Source organism: Mustela lutreola, chromosome 3 (assembly GCF_030435805.1).
Source record: "Mustela lutreola isolate mMusLut2 chromosome 3, mMusLut2.pri, whole genome shotgun sequence".
In the NCBI taxonomy this organism is placed as follows: domain Eukaryota; kingdom Metazoa; phylum Chordata; class Mammalia; order Carnivora; family Mustelidae; genus Mustela; species Mustela lutreola.
The window spans coordinates 150,277,044-150,295,664 of NC_081292.1; the positions used below are offsets into that span (position 1 = coordinate 150,277,044).

The following is an 18,621-nucleotide window of genomic DNA, read 5'->3' on the forward strand; positions in this document are numbered from 1 at the left end:
TGTGTTAACACACATCCTAGCACCCATTTTGTAAGTTTTAGACTTCTCATTTTCAAAATTAGAATAGCTATATTTTTATTTTAAGAACTGCCAACTTGTATATATTACATATATGTAAATAATGTCTGTGTACATATAAACATATGCATAAACACATACTTTCAGTATTTCACTGGGGGTTAGTAAATGTACAAAGAAGACATCAATTCCATGTGCTGTAGAAGCTGGTACTAAAATCTTAGTTTGACATTATGGCTATTTGGTCAAATGGCATGAACAATCGGAGACTCATCCTGCAATGTGGCTGAGAATAAAATGTTTTGACGAACTTTAAACAGCATCTAACTGATTTTTGTCATGCAGATTCTGTAGGTTAGATTTCAATTGTGCTTTGATGGTGGGAACAATAATTCAAATATTCATTTTTCCCCACATCGACAGGTATTACTTCTTCCAGTCTGTAAGCTACTTTCTAAGGAACTTGCTTTAAATCATATGGCTCATCAATTAGTACAAATTCTGTTTAAGAAAATTGTTATTTCTCTAATTATTGATGATGAAATTGTGTTATAATACAATCTGATTATTGCACATACTGAACTAAGAGTTAACTTTAATGATTCCTTGGTTTTTCTATTTAATTTCCTTCTGTTTCAAGAAAAAGACTTACCTGATCTTAGCCTGTTTAGGAATGATGTGAATGTTGGTGGCAAAAATAGGCAAAGTTCCCAGAATTGGGCTGGGTGCACAGTTCGATGTGTTACAAATGCTAACTTTCTGTATTCTGTTCTGTATTCTGTATTCATCACAAGAATTCTAATGTTTTGTGCCTTTTTGTGAAAGAAGACTATATTTTCTAATTTGGGCAAATCAGCTGGGAAATTATAGTGTACCTTGAAAATAACACAGGCTATAGAACAAAATTTGCATAAGGACTGAGCTCAAGAGGGTTAAGAACTGAAAGTACCAGAAGAACTTCACTCTCACACTGACTCACAATCATAACCTAATAGTAATGATCCCGAAGCTGGTTTTCTAGTTGAAAACCATAGGCTGCAAGAGGACAGGGCTCTGCACTGGTCCCTTCGATGGTGTTTGTTCAGCTCTAGGCATACAGTAGGTGCTCAGTAAATATTGTTTACACAGATGAGCAAGAAGCTACAATTTTTCTTTATTTCCATCTTTATAAGTGCATGTAAATTAATTAAAATTGATTTAATGACCTTGCGATGTTTAAAAAAATAATCAGAACATTCTGTTTCAACACTGGCTCATTCTTCCAATTACTATTTGTCCTAAGATTGAAGCTAGAGCAGTTCCATCCAGATCATAATTCAGCCTTTTTATACTGAGGGATTTCTAATTTTCATTTCTGATTTTCTACCCACCCTGCTAAATGGTATTATACCTAGCACAATAATCCGGCCTCAGCTGAGAAATTTATAAGAGCTTAATGATCTTATTTATAGATCATCATGTTTTAAACAACTTCTTTTGTTATCTCAGACCTTTACCATTATGTTTGTGGGTGGGGCCATCAAAAAGGTTTTTCTCATACCTAGAAATTAATGCCTGCTGTACTTTCACTGATGCAAATATTTCCTGAGGAGAGAGAGGAAGAAAACAGCAGTCTTCCACCCCTGTTTTTCCCCTGTTCTGAAACCTAAAAGCATTTTGTTTTCCAGAGCTCTATAAAAGTTCAGCCCATAAAAGGTTAGGAGCCTGACTTTTTTCTGTCGTGTATATCTTTGAAAAATTGGTTTATGAAGAGTCATACATCATGTAGCCAGACATATGGGAATAGTTAAAGATTAAGGTAAATAGACAAATTGAACTGCTTTAAATCATTTTCCTGGTTTCGGTTTTATGAAGGAGCTTATGAACAAAAGCTGACGTTAAGCAATCACAATAGGCTCTTCTATATGTTTTAGACAGTGGTAAAGACTTTAGTGTCAGAAAGGGTTGCATCACCGATAGTTATATCAATTTGATTGGTGTCCGGATTTCAAAAATGTTACCTTGTCAAACCATAACCTTTTCCAAGTTTTTCATTTGTCATTGTTTTGTAGATTATATCATTTATTTTACATTACCTGTATCAGAAAGCATGGATCATAGATTATAAGATCTTTTTTATTTTATATTGGTTGTTTTTGTTTTTTAAATAAAATTAATACCACAGGCATTTGTGTTCGAAAGGGACTAATCAAATATTTTGGAAGGAAGTTTGATTTCATGTAACAAACATTACTGTAACTCTGCCTAAGGAGACCTTTGATTCCTTTTTACTAAAAAAAAAAAGCGGAAAAAAGATATTTTCAGAACCATTAGGATAACATTTCTAATAAAATTGAATAAATATACTGAACTTTTCCAGGGTAATACACTAATACCCTGTGGAGAGAACCTGGCTGTTGGACTTTAAGGTAGGTCCCAGGAATTTGCCCAGTGACATGGTGACAAGCCCCTACTCTTATGAAAAGTGTTATGGGATCTTTAATGTCCACACAGGAGAGTAAGGATTTAAGATTTTGTGGTCTCATTTGAAAGACCCCTACATAGTAAACTGCATGGAACTCAATTTATCTACCTCAGAAAGGAGAGAAGGCTTTGTAGCCCCTGTACCTACAAGTCTAAGAAATGCTGTGAATATATGCCTTCATATTCATGCAGCACCAATCCCCTTCTTAAAAAATAATAAAAATAACAAGGTCTATGATCATCAGATTGATACAGATAAAAATCTATTAACTTTTCATCATTATCACAGCTCTCGTATCAAAGTGCAGACATTCGTGGGGCTGCCTCACCTCCCCTGGTAGCTGTGCAAAGAGATAGATGAAGATCTTTTACATACTTTGTTGGTTTGCCTTTTATAGCGTATGTGCTCGATTTAGGAACTGCTGATGGCAAAATGTAATTTAAGAAGACTACAAATATTTGCACAGGTATGTGAGCCCAGTTTATAAGACACCCTGCTAACAAGGTTTCTCGTATTTCTGAGTAATATGAATGATAGGAAAAAAGAGTAACTTTTAGAAAATGTTGACCAAGTTTATTTGCTGAGCCTGATGTGACCCTATGTGATAACACATCTGTTTGTGCCCAGCCTGGAGACTGATGTATATTAGGTATCAAATAAAGAGTAGTTGTTTTTTTTCTTCTGAAATGTTGTAATTGTTATTAGAAATATGTATAAGAAATAATCTTGTCGAGTTTGCTGAAGTACCACAGGATGGAAATGTATGAACTGTTTCTTAATAAAAAATTTGGATATAAAGGAGAAAACATCTTCATGTATATTCTGATAAAATTCTAGTATGTTTGTGTTTGGTACTCTTTCCAGGATTGAGTGCTTCTAGCAATTTTGTCTTCAATCTCTCCTTATCATATCTCCAAGCGCGTGCGCGCACACACGCACACACCCAGAGTTTTGATTCATTTAGGAAATGAGATATTCGTGTGTTGGTTTTTTCAGGTCGGGTTAGCTAAGTGACTTGTTTATAAGAATACAGTTTATGCCTGCATAAAATATTTAGTATAAATTCATGAATTCTAATTCCTTCTCTATATATTTAACTTATCAACCCAGAAAGATACATTCATTATTTAAAATTGAATACACACATTTTCCCTGTATCTGCTCTTCACAATCATGAAATTCTGTTTCAAAATAGAAACCATTGTTTTGCAGATATCTTTTCATCTTTCCAGCCGTCCAATGTTCTCATAACTGTAATGGAATTTATTTGCAAAATGAAGGGAGTTACAACTAAGAGGAAACAAAATGATTATTTAATCATTAATGAGATCTTTATTGCTCACCTTTAAAATTAGTTATTTTTAAAAACAAGCCAGATTCATTTAAAAATTTGGATTCAAAGAAATTGAAAGTTTTTTTTTCTTCCCACTGTTACTGGAAACAATGTAAGTTCCATATTTCATTGAACATTTCTGGCATTGAGTGTGAAACAACCCTTCTCTTTAAGGTGTTGTCATTAGTTAAGCGAGTTATCCCAGCAATTTAAACAATTAAAACATATCCCGAAATATCCATAAAACTTGACAATGTATCACTGAAGCAATACTCTAATAAAGTTAATGCACTATTATAACTTAAAAAAATCTTAGATCATTTTAAATTTCTCCGGTATGCTTGATCACAGGATTATGTTAAAACATTTTTAAGTTTAAGAGCACATTTAGGTCACTTGTGATGATGGATATACTTTTTAAAGTTTCTTAATAATGGCTATAAAGCAAGTGTCAATGAGCTTGAACTACATGGTTTTTCTGCTTTCCACGAGGTGCTTCAAAGCTATGGGCACTAGAGGGAGCTGTTGTAACTGATACTAACATGAAGATGCCTGAACCTCCTCTTTGAATCAGTCCTATCAGGATTCCAAAATGTTTTCTAATGAAATACTCTATCGTTATTAGTTTTTAACATTGGGCTCTGTGAATGTCATCAGCCCAACTTGCAAAGCAAATCACAAAAGCATAATTAAAGCAAAAAGCTCCCTAACTTGACAATTACCTGTTGTTGTTGAAAGGAAATCAAGATTCTCCTCTCCCACACTTTGTAATACTCTCCCAGTCTTTCTTCAGGATGTATAGGTTGGTGATACATTGTTATAAATGGCAAGGAAAACGGGTCTGTCAGGCAATTAACATTTTCTTTGGACTTTAAATGCACATAGCCACAAAAGGCTGTTTCTTAAAACAAATGTGTCAAGAGCCTGCAAGTCCAAGTTTTGTCCTGGTATTTGCAGGAAACTGTGGCCCTACGAGAATGCTTGTACATGAGGCTACACCGTCTTTATGTCAGAAAACCTTGCTTTATATGAAAATTGAAGACTCACCTCCCCTTCCTCACCCCCTCCCTGGAGTGATTTACAAAGGCGTCATTGGTAGCTGCCTTTCTAGACCTTTCCTGCAGGCATGATCAGACTCAAGCAGGCAGCTATTTCTCTTTAATTTTCCCCAGCAAGCCAGTAATGCTTATGATTATTGTGAAGTCAGGAAAAGTTTAGTTTCATCAAGTGACATGTAGTGATACAATTAGTTACTTAAGCACTTCTCATAAAATGTTTCACCATGGAACCCAGTTTGTCAGATGCAGCTACGTATTAGCATCTCATATTAAACAGGAGAGTAAAGCTGCCTCGTGGAAAGCACAGCTGACAGCTCTCAACATGAGCTGAATGATCACTCTCAATTGTAATCGATTCTGTAAGTACTGAACACAAACCCCCAGGCAATTGAAGAAAATAGGATGATGAAGGACTGCAAACTAATATGTTACACATCTTCATTGATTAGACATTGATTAACCATTATTTTCCTGAATGACAAACAGCTAGTGGTAAAGTAACTGAGGCTTGTGATTTATTTACATCTTAGACAGAGATGACTTCTTTATTCAGCTGATTGTGAGCTAATGCTAAACCAGGAGACAGCGAGAGTTTAAGAATCCAGGCTGCTGTTTTCTTTCTTTCTTTCTTTTTTTTTTTTTTTTAAACCCTCTCGGGCAGCCTTAGATTTCTGGCACATTTCTATTAGAAATAAATTTAACTAGACTTAAAAACGGTCGGCTGATTTCCAAAATACAGATCATGTAGCCGTGGTATAACTACATTTAAAGGGAAGATCATTTTATAGACTTGGTATTTACAAGCATATTGATCAGTGTTTATTGAACTTTTAATTTAATTCTGTCTTTTCTTCAGTGCCTTATTGGCAATTATACACAATTTTAGAATGAGCCAACTAAGAGTGTGTAAGGGTGTGTGGCTTATTTTTCTTCTGTGAAGCATATTGCTTTTGCACCTATGCGGATCTATTGAGATAATGATATATAATACATGCAGGGAGGCAAATATTTCACAGTTTAAAATAATTTTTGGTTCCCATAAAACTGGGATGTTATAGATAACCTTGGATTTATGTAACAAAATCTTGTGGCAGTGCAGTCAAATTTCTTAAATCTATTTCAATAGATCTCAAACAATTTGCCCAATGGAAAAAAATTTGCTCTTGAACTTTCAATCTCTTTTTCCATTATGATGAAGAAAGAAAGGAGGACAAGATATACATTGGAATGAATTGCATTAGCACTAAGTTAAAACCAAATTATAATGAGACTAGTTTTTTTTTATTCCCTTGCTTTCTAGAGCACTCCTGTGCATTTTGAAGATTTGTGGAAAACATTATTTATAAGCAGAAATAATTAAGATGTTCTGGCATTCTTCATCATAATGGTCGTGATAAAGACTTTTGATGTTCACGAAAGCATAATTTGCTTCTCCATTGGAATTTGATTGTAAATTAACACTAATTAATGTTCACTTAAGTGTTACAGATGTGTGATATATCTAGTTAGTCACCAAAGGGGTAACAGTAGAAAATTTGTTCCGTGGAAGTATATGAATTTAGAGTAATGATTAGAATGTCATTTTTAAAACGGAGAGAAATTCATTACCATTTCCAGTGTTGCAAGTCAATTTTTAGCCTGTATGTACCTTAGGAAAAAAGAAATTAGTAAACCGTACACTTCAGTTAATTAATATAGAGATGCATTCAACACCACCCTTATTAGTTATTAAATTATTAGACATGTAATTGTGAAATTTTATTGTCTTTTGCCCTTTAATGCAATTCTAACTTTAGGGTAATAATTCAAATCTGTTCTTTGTGGATATAGCTGTCTTTATCATAATAAATATATGAATTTGCTTTTCCCCAAGCAACTTTTGGTAGCCTCATCTAAGACACTGGGCCTTTGTGTGTAGTTGTATCAACACAAGTTTTCTAGTTAAAGATTTGTTGCACGGTGTTAGGACTTTAGTATTGGGGCAGAGAGAAAAATCTTGAATTTATTTCTTTGTTTTTAATTTTAACAGTTGGAAATCTAGTCAATTTGTTAAAGAAATCCAGCTGTACCCTAGGGAAACAGACTCGTTAAATATTAATACAGGAAGACTATCTGGTTGGATGAATGACATGTGGTGTTCAAACTTTTACAAAGGAAACCAAAGATGAGCTTTGACTCCCCAGTTTGCCCTCAGTTTAAAGTACACCAGCGGACCCATGCTAATTATATATTACCTCCTTAGTAGTATTTTTGAGGGTTAGGTTTGCCTTTGGCTTTATACAGTGCTCAGAACATGAGGCAGGGAAGGTGTTGATTGGCTTGTGGAGCATGAAGACAGAACAAATGGAAACCCTCCAGCAGCCATATCCCAGAGGGAGCTCAGAACCCCAGAAAGAAGTCTAATAGTGTGTTGTTTCCTGGTCCATGTGCGGGCAGGGGAGAGCACCACAGCAGGGGTCTGCATGGGAAGACAAGAATCAGAAACCAGGAATTCTGCAGAAGCAAGAATGATGTGATATTGGCACAGCAACCCTTGTTTGGGGAAATCAAAGGTGCCTCCTTCGGTGTTGCTGTCTTCTCTTTTGTGTGCGTGGTGTGCGCGTCTGTGTGTGCACGCATGTGCGCACACACGCATACACACCCACACGCAGGGGCTTGTGTGGAGCTGAGTATGCATCAGTTTCTTCAAGCATATTTAATATCTTTAAAATTTTAAATGAAAATGTAGCTGTCAATTTTAAACTAATTTGGATGGACAGCAATAAAATGCAAACCTCACTTCAAATTAGAATTTTCAGTGAGGATTTCTAATGGAAAGTAATTGCTGACAATAGGAAATGACAAATTACTAATTACTTAGTTCAATTAGACTTTTGTGCCTTTGGTCCTAAGTGGCAAGCATACAGCAAATCTTGCACTTTTATAACAATTAATGACACTAAAACTATTTAAACTGCCAACAAATGTGAGTAAGAAGACATGAATTGAAACTTACTTAATTTACATACTATCCCTATTTTATATCAAGTAAATGGTGTTTAATTTTTATGCTACAATTAAATATTACTAGTACAGTGCAATTTTTACAGACCTTCATAGGGAGAAATATCACTGCTCAAAAGCTGGTCAGTGTTAATGCTTCCTTTTCTCTTATCACAGCAGTATTTCTCTTTAAAAGATTCTTAGAGTATGAATTTCTATCTACACTGTATTTGTGGCTATACATCAATGTTAATTAAATAGCAGCGTCCCTGCTTTTTGCTTTTCTTCTCTTTATTTTTTTTCTCTTCTGTTCATCTTTAATTTCCTAATGATCTGTTTGGAATCTGTGTAATTTTGCTCTTCTTTCCCCCAAGACTAATTCAGGTGTGGTTTTGTGAGAGGGTTTAGTGTAGAAGTTCAGTTCCGTCACCTGTCTCTGTCCTGTTGACTTCTGGCTGTAGTTTACAGGGAACTTAATTTGGTGTTTCTAGTACTATCATTTTTGATAATTTTAATTTTGCAAATATAGGATTTTCTTAATGTTTCCAGTTATAATCAGAATTTTTTTTTCTCTTTAGGTCAGTGGCTCAGTAAACCTATTTTAGATGCATGTGGAGTAAGAGAGGCAGAAAAGCGATCCAATTATATTTATAATGATCAATTTCCCTACAAAACTTTACATATATTTATTCTGTTCTCAATGCATACAAAACCGTATTTATTTGTGAACTGAAAACAAACATGCTGATCAGTACGGGGGTAAATTCACCTGGCATCTTGTGCCTATAGGGTCAGGGCAGGGATTTTAGGCAACTCAACTCGCCATGAAAATAAACATAAAAGGCTATTAGAGAAAAAGAAAATATATTACAGCACTGGTGAAATTAAGGACTTCAGCCTCATCACATAACTAAGGGAAGGAGTGATTCAAACGTAGAATCCCAAACTGGCCACTCTAGTCCAGAGTTCTTTGGGGATTGCTTTAGCTCATGAGACTCTCTGCATGTGGCTAAGAGCTCAGGCATCTGGGTCTTGATTGCTTTCCTCAGTGTTCTGGATAAGACTGCAAACCTCTCATTCCAATTAAATATATATTCTTTAGCTTACCACTTACAGGTTATGATGGCTTCTATTCTGTGTCATGTAGTAGTACTGAGAGATCATTGCAGTTGGGTGAAGAGAAGATTTTTGGTCCAATTCGCCCATACACAGGGGGAAAATGTAGCTATAACTTGTTTCATCTTATGCAGGGGCAGGGCAAGTTTGAGGGCCCTAAGACTTGAGAACAAACAGATGACAAATGCTTTTTCCAAGGCTTTGGCTTGATTTTTGTAGGTTTCTTTCTTTCTTTCTTTCTTTCTTCCCTTCTTTCTTTCTCTTCTCTCCGATATTCCTGTAATTAAGCTGTTGTCTGGAAGCAACGTTATAAACTGGATTCAAATAACCAAGGGTAGTGTTTGGACAAACCTCTGTTGTTTCACCACAGCTGTAGTTTTCTTTTCTCACGAGCCCTGTGAACTTTAAGGGCTAGAAATATAACAGAGAGTATAGTAGATAATAAAGGAAAAAGGAAAAGCTTAGGCAGGGGGTAGGAGGCCTGGGCAGGGACAGAGGAAAGAAAGACTTTCACAAATCACAAGGAAAATGGCACTGGCATTGTGCCTAAAAAAAGATAACGTGGAAAAGAGGCGATTGCAGCCATGGACTTAGCAAGTATATTTAGAGCAAGAAGGAGAGGAAGAAAAGAGGTGGCCTAATTAGAAGAGAGGGGGAGAGGGAGAGGGAGCAAGAGTGCAAAGCAAGTGTCTGAAAGAAACAGAAAGTAATGAATCTAGAGAAATTAGTAAACATGGTCAGAGCTAAGGATCAATCTCTCCTCGCTCACGCTACAGTGCACCATGAGAATGGAATGTTTCGGGTGATTTAAACATCCAAATGCATCATTTCTTGCCTAGTGTCCATCATCATTCTTGAGACACAAACAACATATAAACGTCACTTTGGTAATCTAGATTTCTTCTATGTAGTTACCTGAGGAATTGAAAGCTATGTGCTATCGACGTATTATGTAGTATCAGTTACGTGAAATGGCCATACGTCTATTTCTATATACTTTATAACTGGGGATGATGCATCGTGTACATGGTTTATGCATATTCTATGTTCAGAGAACATTTTGAGAATTCTTTTAAGCTCCAAGATTTTTGAACTTAATAACTTTTTTAAAGATTTTACTTATTTATTTAACAGAGAGATCACAAGTAGGCAGAGAGGCAGGCAGAGAGAGAGGAGGAAGCAGGCTCCCTGCCAAGCAGAGAGCCCGATGTGGGACTTGATCCCAGGACCCTGGGATCATTACCTGAGCCGAAGGCAGAGGCTTAACCCACTGAGCCACGCAGGCGCTCCGAACTCAATAATTTTTTAAATGGGAAAGGAAGATGAATTTTTAAAAAGATTTTGAGAGAACTGTCTATTTTTTCTAAACTTGATATTATAATAAGTTTATATAAATAAGCTTACAAGCCGCATTTCCCATGTGAAGACCTTACTTAGATGATTATGCTTTCTAGTTTGTTGTCAATTGCATTTCAGTTTAGATGAATGCGTGAGCTGGATTCTGCTCAGTTGTATAATCTTTCTAGACAGACAGATGGAAGTATGAGATTTTTGCCAGTCATTTCCTTCTTCTCATGCATCCTTCCCTTTTCTATGGATATAAAAGGCCTGTTTGGATGGATTTCCCATTGGATGGATTGGATATTATTCTAAATGCGAATTATAATATGAATATGAATTGTAACTTCATGGGCTAGAGGGATAAGGATATGATTTCCTTGAAATAATCTTTGGTGGTGCTCTAGAATGCTTAGTAATTTGTATCATTAAAGCAGATCTAGCCACGTAGTATAGATATCTGTCCCCTTCTGTTCAGTATCAGAAGTCTTTGAATCATTTATATAATGTCTTGACAATTTCTGTAATATGCTCCAACTTCACTGGTCTTGAAGGGTTGATTCCCCTTGGGAAGCTGGCTGAAGGCTTAAAACTATTGACTATGTTAGTAGAACGTTACTCAGTAGATAGAGGCCTCTTTTCAATGTACCTCCATCTCTCTCTGTATTTCTCTCTCAGAGGCTGAAGGCTAACATGGCAAGGATTAAGATTCCTACCAAATGGTTAGGTATCTTACCATCTACCATTTTTGTTCCCTTGGAAACTATTCTCTCCTTTCCGGAGAGTTTCCCTTTTCTCAGGTATTCTGTGCACCTGAAGTGAGGAAAAAGCTGAGGGAGATCATGTGACTGTCCTAGACAGTGCACAACATTTATCGATAGGGAGATTTTATCTATTTATCTATCTATCTAAATATATTGATAGGGAGAATTTATATATATATATATATATATATATATATATATACTGATAGGGAGAAATTTTTCCCTATCAGTATATCAGTATCTATCTATCTATGTGTACATATATATATTTATATATCAGTATATCAGTATATATATAAATCTATAGATATAGATATATATATAAAATCCATTGCTATATGGTCCTTGCAAAATTACTGAGGCTAATTCACATTTTTCTATATCCTTGCAAAATTACTGAGGCTAATTCACATTTTTCTATATTACTTTCCCAAATAATTATTCGTATACCCTGGGAGATTTTAATTTACTGAATGATAATATATACAGATTTTAGGTTTTTGCTTTTATTGTCACTGTCTTTATTTCTACTGTGAGATTAACAAAGAAAATCTATTATTAGTGTGATGCACATACGGGTAGGAAAAAGTATGGACTTATCATAAGCATAGCAAAAGGAATTTGAAATCATAAGATGTACTTTGAAGAAATATTTTCTCGGTTTCTGCAGGTTTCTAGACTTCAAAAGTCATCCCTCAGAGAAGACTTATTGTGCTAGCAACTTATAGTCATGGCACATTTTTGTGACTTTCTTGCTAATACTGACAGATGTACAGAGAGTAACTGGACTTATTTTATAGTAAAAGAAATAAGATATCAAACTTTTATATAATAAGGAGCAGAGAAAATCTTAGCCAAAAACCCAAATGTGCTTTTTGGAATTTGAATGATTTTAAATTATGTCAGATTCCTTTAAAATCAAGAGCAGAAGAGGTCTCCTGCCGGATGGGAATTCATACGTGATGACATGATTCTGGATATGAGGGCCAGGGGAAGGCAGATTTGAAGGAAAAAATATTAGTGGGGTAACTGCAATTCAAGTATTAAATACTGTATTCTAAGAATCGATTCTGGTTTTTTAGATATATAGTAAATTATGAATAAATAATAAATTTAAGAAATATGAAGCATATTTTCTTTGCTTAACAAAGCAAGAGCAAATGGACCTTTTCTGCTTTGAAGAAATTAAAAGATAATTAAAAATTATCTAGCCACCAAACAGACTCTGAAATTTAGACATGTCCTCTTGAAATATACTGAACTGTAGGTTAAAATCAGGAGAAAATTCTACTTCTGAATTTGCCATGACTTGCCATGTGATCATGAACAAGTCTTTTAAAATTTTCTGGGCTAGAACACTTGTTATGGAGTGAAGATAACATCTATCTCTTTGAGGTTGGGTTTTGTTTTTAGGATAAAGTGAAAAAATACAACTACTTTGTGAAATATGATGTATGATAAAAGTATCAGTAGAGGGATGATTTTTGTGTGTTTGGTAGTCACTGAGGTATTTTGAGATACAGTTGTTACTCATGAAACATTAACACTGTAAGGATTAAATAAATACACCTTTAAAAAATAAAATTCAGTATAAATGCAGATGCTTCTAAATTCCAAATACCTTAAAATCATTAAAAATTTGCACAGAAATACAACTAATTAAACTTAAAATTTTAAAAAAAGTGAAGGGGAGAGAAGAGGAAACAAGGATTAAGCAGTGAAGGAAAAATATCACTAGTAATAACATTTTAGAATGGCAAACTATTTTTATGTTATTTAAAAGCTAAGCTTATTAATAGAAAAAGTATATGAAAATAGATAAAGGCCTTTAAATTGAAAATATATTTTGACTATAAAATGCTTCAGATTACTTGAACACATGTGTTCACTACAGATTTATATTTGACTTTGAATTTAATCTTTAAATTATATCCAAGCTGTACTAAATTAGACAGGACAACACAGTATGCTAAAACCTCAAAGACTGCTACAAATTACACAAAAATGCAGAAAAACCAGCAAATGACTTTCTCGGATTAGAGAACAATTTTTCTCAGGTTCTAAGGTCTTTTCTAGTCTGACTTCTGGTATGACTGGGCAATCTCCTACGCAAGGGTCCTTGAGCATGAACCATCTAAGCTTTGCCCAGACATACTGAGTGATGGGAGGCTCACTGTCTCATGTGGCCATGTTTTTGTCACAATATTTGAGATCCACTTTTCATAATCTGGATAGTGGCTATCTACTAAGGACAAGTTTGCTTTATACTCAAGCTTTTGGAAAATTAGAACATCCTAGACTTTTTGGGAAACATGTTCAGTTACATTTGAAAATCAGTTGTATCACATGGACTTGGGGATGTCAAATAAAACAAATCACGGACATGGATCTGAATGCCTAGTAGCTCAGAGGTTATAAAGAGCAAGACTCAAAGAGTTATGACATGGTGTAACAAGAACAACAACAGAAGTATGAACATACTACAGAGGAGGTACAGAAGGAGATTTAATAGGTTAGGAGGAGGTATTTTATAATGGGAGAGGCTTCACTGAGCAATGGATAACTGAAATGAATAGTGAGGAGGAAAGAAATGTAAAGTTGAAGAAAAACCGCATGCCTAATTACTGAGGTCCAAATAACATAATATGGGGGAAATTGTAAGACATGGGCCATATTAAATGTTCCTGTCCCCTTTTTTTTTTTATGATTGACTTTCTTAACAGCTTTATTAAGACATATTTGATATACAGAAAAACTCTATATATATTCAATGTTTATAATTTAATAAGTTCAGGCATATGCATACATCTAATAAAATATCACCACAATCAAGATAATAAACAGCATCACCTGCAAAATTCTCTCATGTCCCTTGTTTTTTTCACTTTTGTTTTTGTAGTAAGAACTCTTAACATGAGACCTACTCTTGAATTTTTACGTGCATATCATAGTATTGTTAAGATAGGCATTTTATTGTCCAGGAGGTTTCTAGAACTTTCTCATCTTGTATAACTGAGATTTTCACCATTCTATTGCCTACTTATATGGGTTTGACTATATTAGATACCTCACATCAGTGGAAACATGCAGTATTTGTCCATTTGTGACTGGCTTGTTTCACTTAGCATAGTGTGTTCCAGCTTCACTTATGCTTTTGCATTTGAACCTAACTCATCTCTGGTTGTTGAATTCTATCTCTTGGAATGACTTTTTAATCCATTCTTCAAATAGCTATTGGGTGTCATCCATGTTATAAACACCTTTGTAAGTGCTAAGCAGAGAGGAATGAAGAAAACTGGCACAAATCTCTGCTCTTATGAGACTGACATTCTAGTGGGGGGTGGTATACAATGAATGGGACAAATATATGAGATATACAGAATGTTAATAATTCAATGTTAAGGAAACCATGTAAAGGAAAGGGAGACAGGAAATCTGGGGGAAGAGGAAAGGTGTTATAAAATTAGATAGGGTGATCAAATAAATCTCACCAAGAAGAAACAGATGCTGAATGATTTGGGCCATTGGGAGAAGAGCTGGGAGGTATGAGAGATTTCTGGAGGCAAAGTAGGCCTGGTGTATTTAAGGAGCAAGAAAAAGACAGTGTGGCTGAATGGAATTATCAAGGAGGAGATTAGGATGAGACCAGAGAAAAAATGGTAGCTTTCTGTATCACTGTAACATGCTTGAGCTCTTACTTTGAAAAGCTCCTGGAGGATTTTGAGAAGAGGAATGATATGAATGACTTATTACAGGGTCATTTTGGTTGCTGTATTGAGACTAGACCAAAGCTGGCCATGGACAAGAGGAAAGAGGCCAGGTGTTTTTGTTTTTGTTTTTGTTTTTTTTAAATTGTTGTTGTTTTGTTTTGTTTTGAAGGAGGGAGGGTTGCTATTGCAGATATTGGTGGCTTGTACTGGGATGGCAGCAAAGGAAGTGGTGAAAGTCACTTCCCTTCTGGATAATTTTGAAAGTAGAACAGGCAAGATTAGCTGAAGGTTTAAATGCAGACTAGGAGAGAAAATCACAGGTAACTTTAGGACTTTGGGCCTGAGCAACTGAAAAAATGGTTGCCATTTACTTAAATGGGGAAGAGGGACAAGTTAAGGAGAAAATATTAGGAGTAAAAATTTTAGAAACTTAGTGAATATTCAAGAAAAAACGTTACCCAGGCAGTTGGACATATAAGTCTGGAGTTCTGGGAGAAGATATGGGCCAGAAATATAACTTCCAGAGTCAATAGTATATAGGAAATACTATTTAAAACCAATGAACCAGATGAATTATCAAGAGAATGAATGTAGTAGAATATAGAAGAGATCCAAGGATTGAGTCCATTTCGAGTTTGGAGAGGTGTTGTTCAACCAGCAAAGGAGAGTGAGGAGTGGTCAAAGAATGGTGAAAAAGTGGTGTGAGTAGTTTCCTGGAAACTTAGTGGAGACTGTGTTCAGAAAGGAAGAGGGGACACAATTCTTTCAAATGCTGCTCATGGTACAAGATGAGAACTGATAACCAACCATTAAACTGAACAATATGAAAGTCATTATTGCTCTTGACAAGAGGAGGGTTAGTGTAGTGGTGGGAGGGAGAGTTAAATTAGAATGGGCTTGGATGCCATTTGTATGTCTCCTTTGGAGAAGTATCTGTTCATGTCTTCTGCCCATTTTTTGACTTGATTATTTGTTTTTTGGAGATTATGCTGAATGAAATAAGTCAAGCAGAGAAAGTCAATTATATTGTTTCACTTCCTCATGGAACATAAGGGGTAGCATGGAGGACATTAGGAGAAGGAAGGGGAAATGAAGGGAGGTATTTGGGGGGAGACAAACCATGAGAGACTGTGGACTCTGAGAAAACAAACTGAGAGTTTTAAAGGAGGGGGATGGTTGGCTCGGTGATGGATATTAAGGAGGGCACGTATTGTGTGGAGCTCTGGGTGTTATATGCAAACAATGAATCTTGGAACACTGCATCAAAAACCAACGATGTACTGTGTGGTGACTAACATAACATTAAAAAAAAAAAAAGAATGAGTTTGGGAGACAATAGAAGATCACTTGGGGGCAGTGAATCTAAACAGTTATTACCCCCCCATGAGATCTGCTAGATAAGAAAGGAGAGAAATGGGGATGGTAAATGAATTGAAAATGAGTCAATTTTTTTTGAAGATGGAAAAAAACTTATGTAAAGGGGAATGAGCTGATAGAAAAAGAAAAAAAAAAAAAAGTTCCCTAGGAGAGAAATGTGGAAATTGCCAGAACAACATTTTTAAGTAGGCACAAGGGGATAGACTCAAATGGATAAGGAAGTAGAGGGGGTGGTCATGTTAGGAGACAATTTTCATGTGTCTCCCACATGTCTGTGCATCTTGTTAGCAAAGGCACTTCCTACCTCTTTGTTCTGAACTATCTTTTCAAGTATGTTTGTTTGGCCAATAACCTTGGAAATTAGAGATAAAATCTATCTCCCTCTAGAGAGAAAATGGGTTTGCTTCTGTCTAGTACAATGGACATAATGTCTCATCCCATTATAAAATATTTGGGTTTCCTAAGCTCAGATTTCATTTTCTGTAATGCAACCCACTGCGTGGGCAGATATCACTTGGTCCTCATAACATTGCTTGTGGGAATTGAGGAACAGTATTAGTTTGAGTTTTCCAGGAAACAGAACCAAAGAGATTTTGTGTATAGAATGTAAAGATTTACTATAATAAATCAGCTCATGTGGTTGATGGAGGTTGAGAAGTTCAAGATCAGCAGTTAGCAAGCTGGAGACATAGGAGAATTACATATAGTTCTAGCCTGAGTCTGAAGACCTGAAGACCAGAAGAACTGATGGTGTAAGTTCCAGTGTAAGCCTGAGTCTGAAGGTAGAAGGCCAATGTCTACTCTCAAAGTTAGGCAGAGAGAGAAAATTCTTTATTACTCAACCCTTTTATTCTATTCAGGTCTTCAATGGATTGAATGAAGCCCACTCACTTTGGGGAGGGCATTCTTCCCTTGGGGTGGAGGAAGAGCATTCTGCCTTGGTCAATTTATGAATTTGAATGTTAATCTCATAAAGGAATGCTCTCACAGACTAACCCAGAAATAATACATAACCAAATACCTGGTGCCAGTTCAGGCTGCTATAACAGAATACCACAGACTATCTGGCTTAAATAGCAGCCATTAATTTCTGACAGTTCTTGAGGCTGGAAATCTAAGATTAGTGTGCAAGGATAATCAAATTCTTTGAGGGCCCTCTTCTTGGTTTTGTCTGCACATGGCTTTCCTTGATAGGTACCTAGAGAGGGGTGTGTGTGTGTTTGTGTGTGTGTTGGTGGTGGGGAGATCCTGTATCTCCTTGCCTTTTTATGAGTGCATTAATTCTATCATGAGGACCTCCCCACTAATGATCTAATCTAACACTGATTACCTCCCAAAGGTCTCACATATAAATACCATTACATTGGGACTTAGGATTTCTACATATGCATTTTGGGGGTACACAAGCATACATCCATAGCACCTGGACAACCCATGGCTCATCCAGGTTGATGCATAAAATCACGTCACAGGAAACATTACAGAAAAAGGACCATACTCTTACTACTGTGATTTCGATGAGCAATAAATAATCCTTTGTGTCCAACCCAGGACTCATATCTTTTGGTATCACCCATGAAGCTGTGGCATACTAACTTCTTAGGTTGCAGGTAGAGTATAATCTCACACCTTTTGTAAATCTTGATAGGCTACAGTTAGAACTTGGGCCATTCTCCACGTTAACAGCAGGGTAGATAGAACTGATGGGCTTGGACACATGTAGGTGGCTGGGAAGCCTCAATGAAATTGAAAGCAGAGTCCTAGTGAGGATGGAAGAGAAAACATTGATTTATGAAAAGAGAAAACACTGTAAAATAGTTGTTGAGGAGAGTTGAGAATAGGAAATGACAAGGGAAATATAATCCTGGGTGGTATTAAGGACTACCTGCTCATGAATTTAAAGTGAGACTAGAATAGCATGGCCGAGACTAGTTTAGCTGCTGTCACATTTCAATTCAGGCATAGGTTTATGTGTAGAGGGTGGAAGTGTAGTCAAGAAAGCCAGGGAGAGGCAAGAGAGCAAAGTTTATGCCAAAGAATGGTTGTAATGACTGTCATGGAATTTAAACTAGCTGAGGAAAGAAGTGAGGGCACCAGGGGAGGAAGGGGCAGGGGAAGGTGGTCGGATCGATGGATTATAGATCTCATTCTCAGAGCAATGAAAAGACTCTGGATTTGTGATACTAGAAAAAGTGAGCTGAAAGATTATTCTGGTTATCATATTAGCTTTCCTCCTAGCCTGCGTCATCTAATTCTAGTGTTTTATTCACATCTTGATTTTTTTCTAAGTACTTTGCTCAAGTCAAGATAGTTTTTACTCCATACTCTTAATGTCAGAGTGGCATTATTAAAAAGACAAATCAAGTCAGTTGTGCTAGTTATTTTTACAGAAGTCATTCTTGGTTCCTAATGATCACTACATGCTTTTCATTATATTTACATTTCTTTTCAAATGTTGACA

The 18,621-nt window shown here is 35.9% G+C and overlaps 1 long non-coding RNA gene across 1 annotated transcript in view; it reads left to right on the top strand.

Annotated features, from left to right (window-relative positions):
• The first annotated feature begins 2,870 nt into the window (after positions 1–2,870).
• The window catches only part of LOC131827157 (uncharacterized), a 55,956-nt gene continuing 40,205 nt past the window's right edge, over positions 2,871–18,621 (top strand). The window contains exon 1 of the long non-coding RNA XR_009351919.1: positions 2,871–2,948. This is a non-coding gene — a long non-coding RNA (uncharacterized LOC131827157). The remainder of the gene's footprint in view (positions 2,949–18,621) is intronic.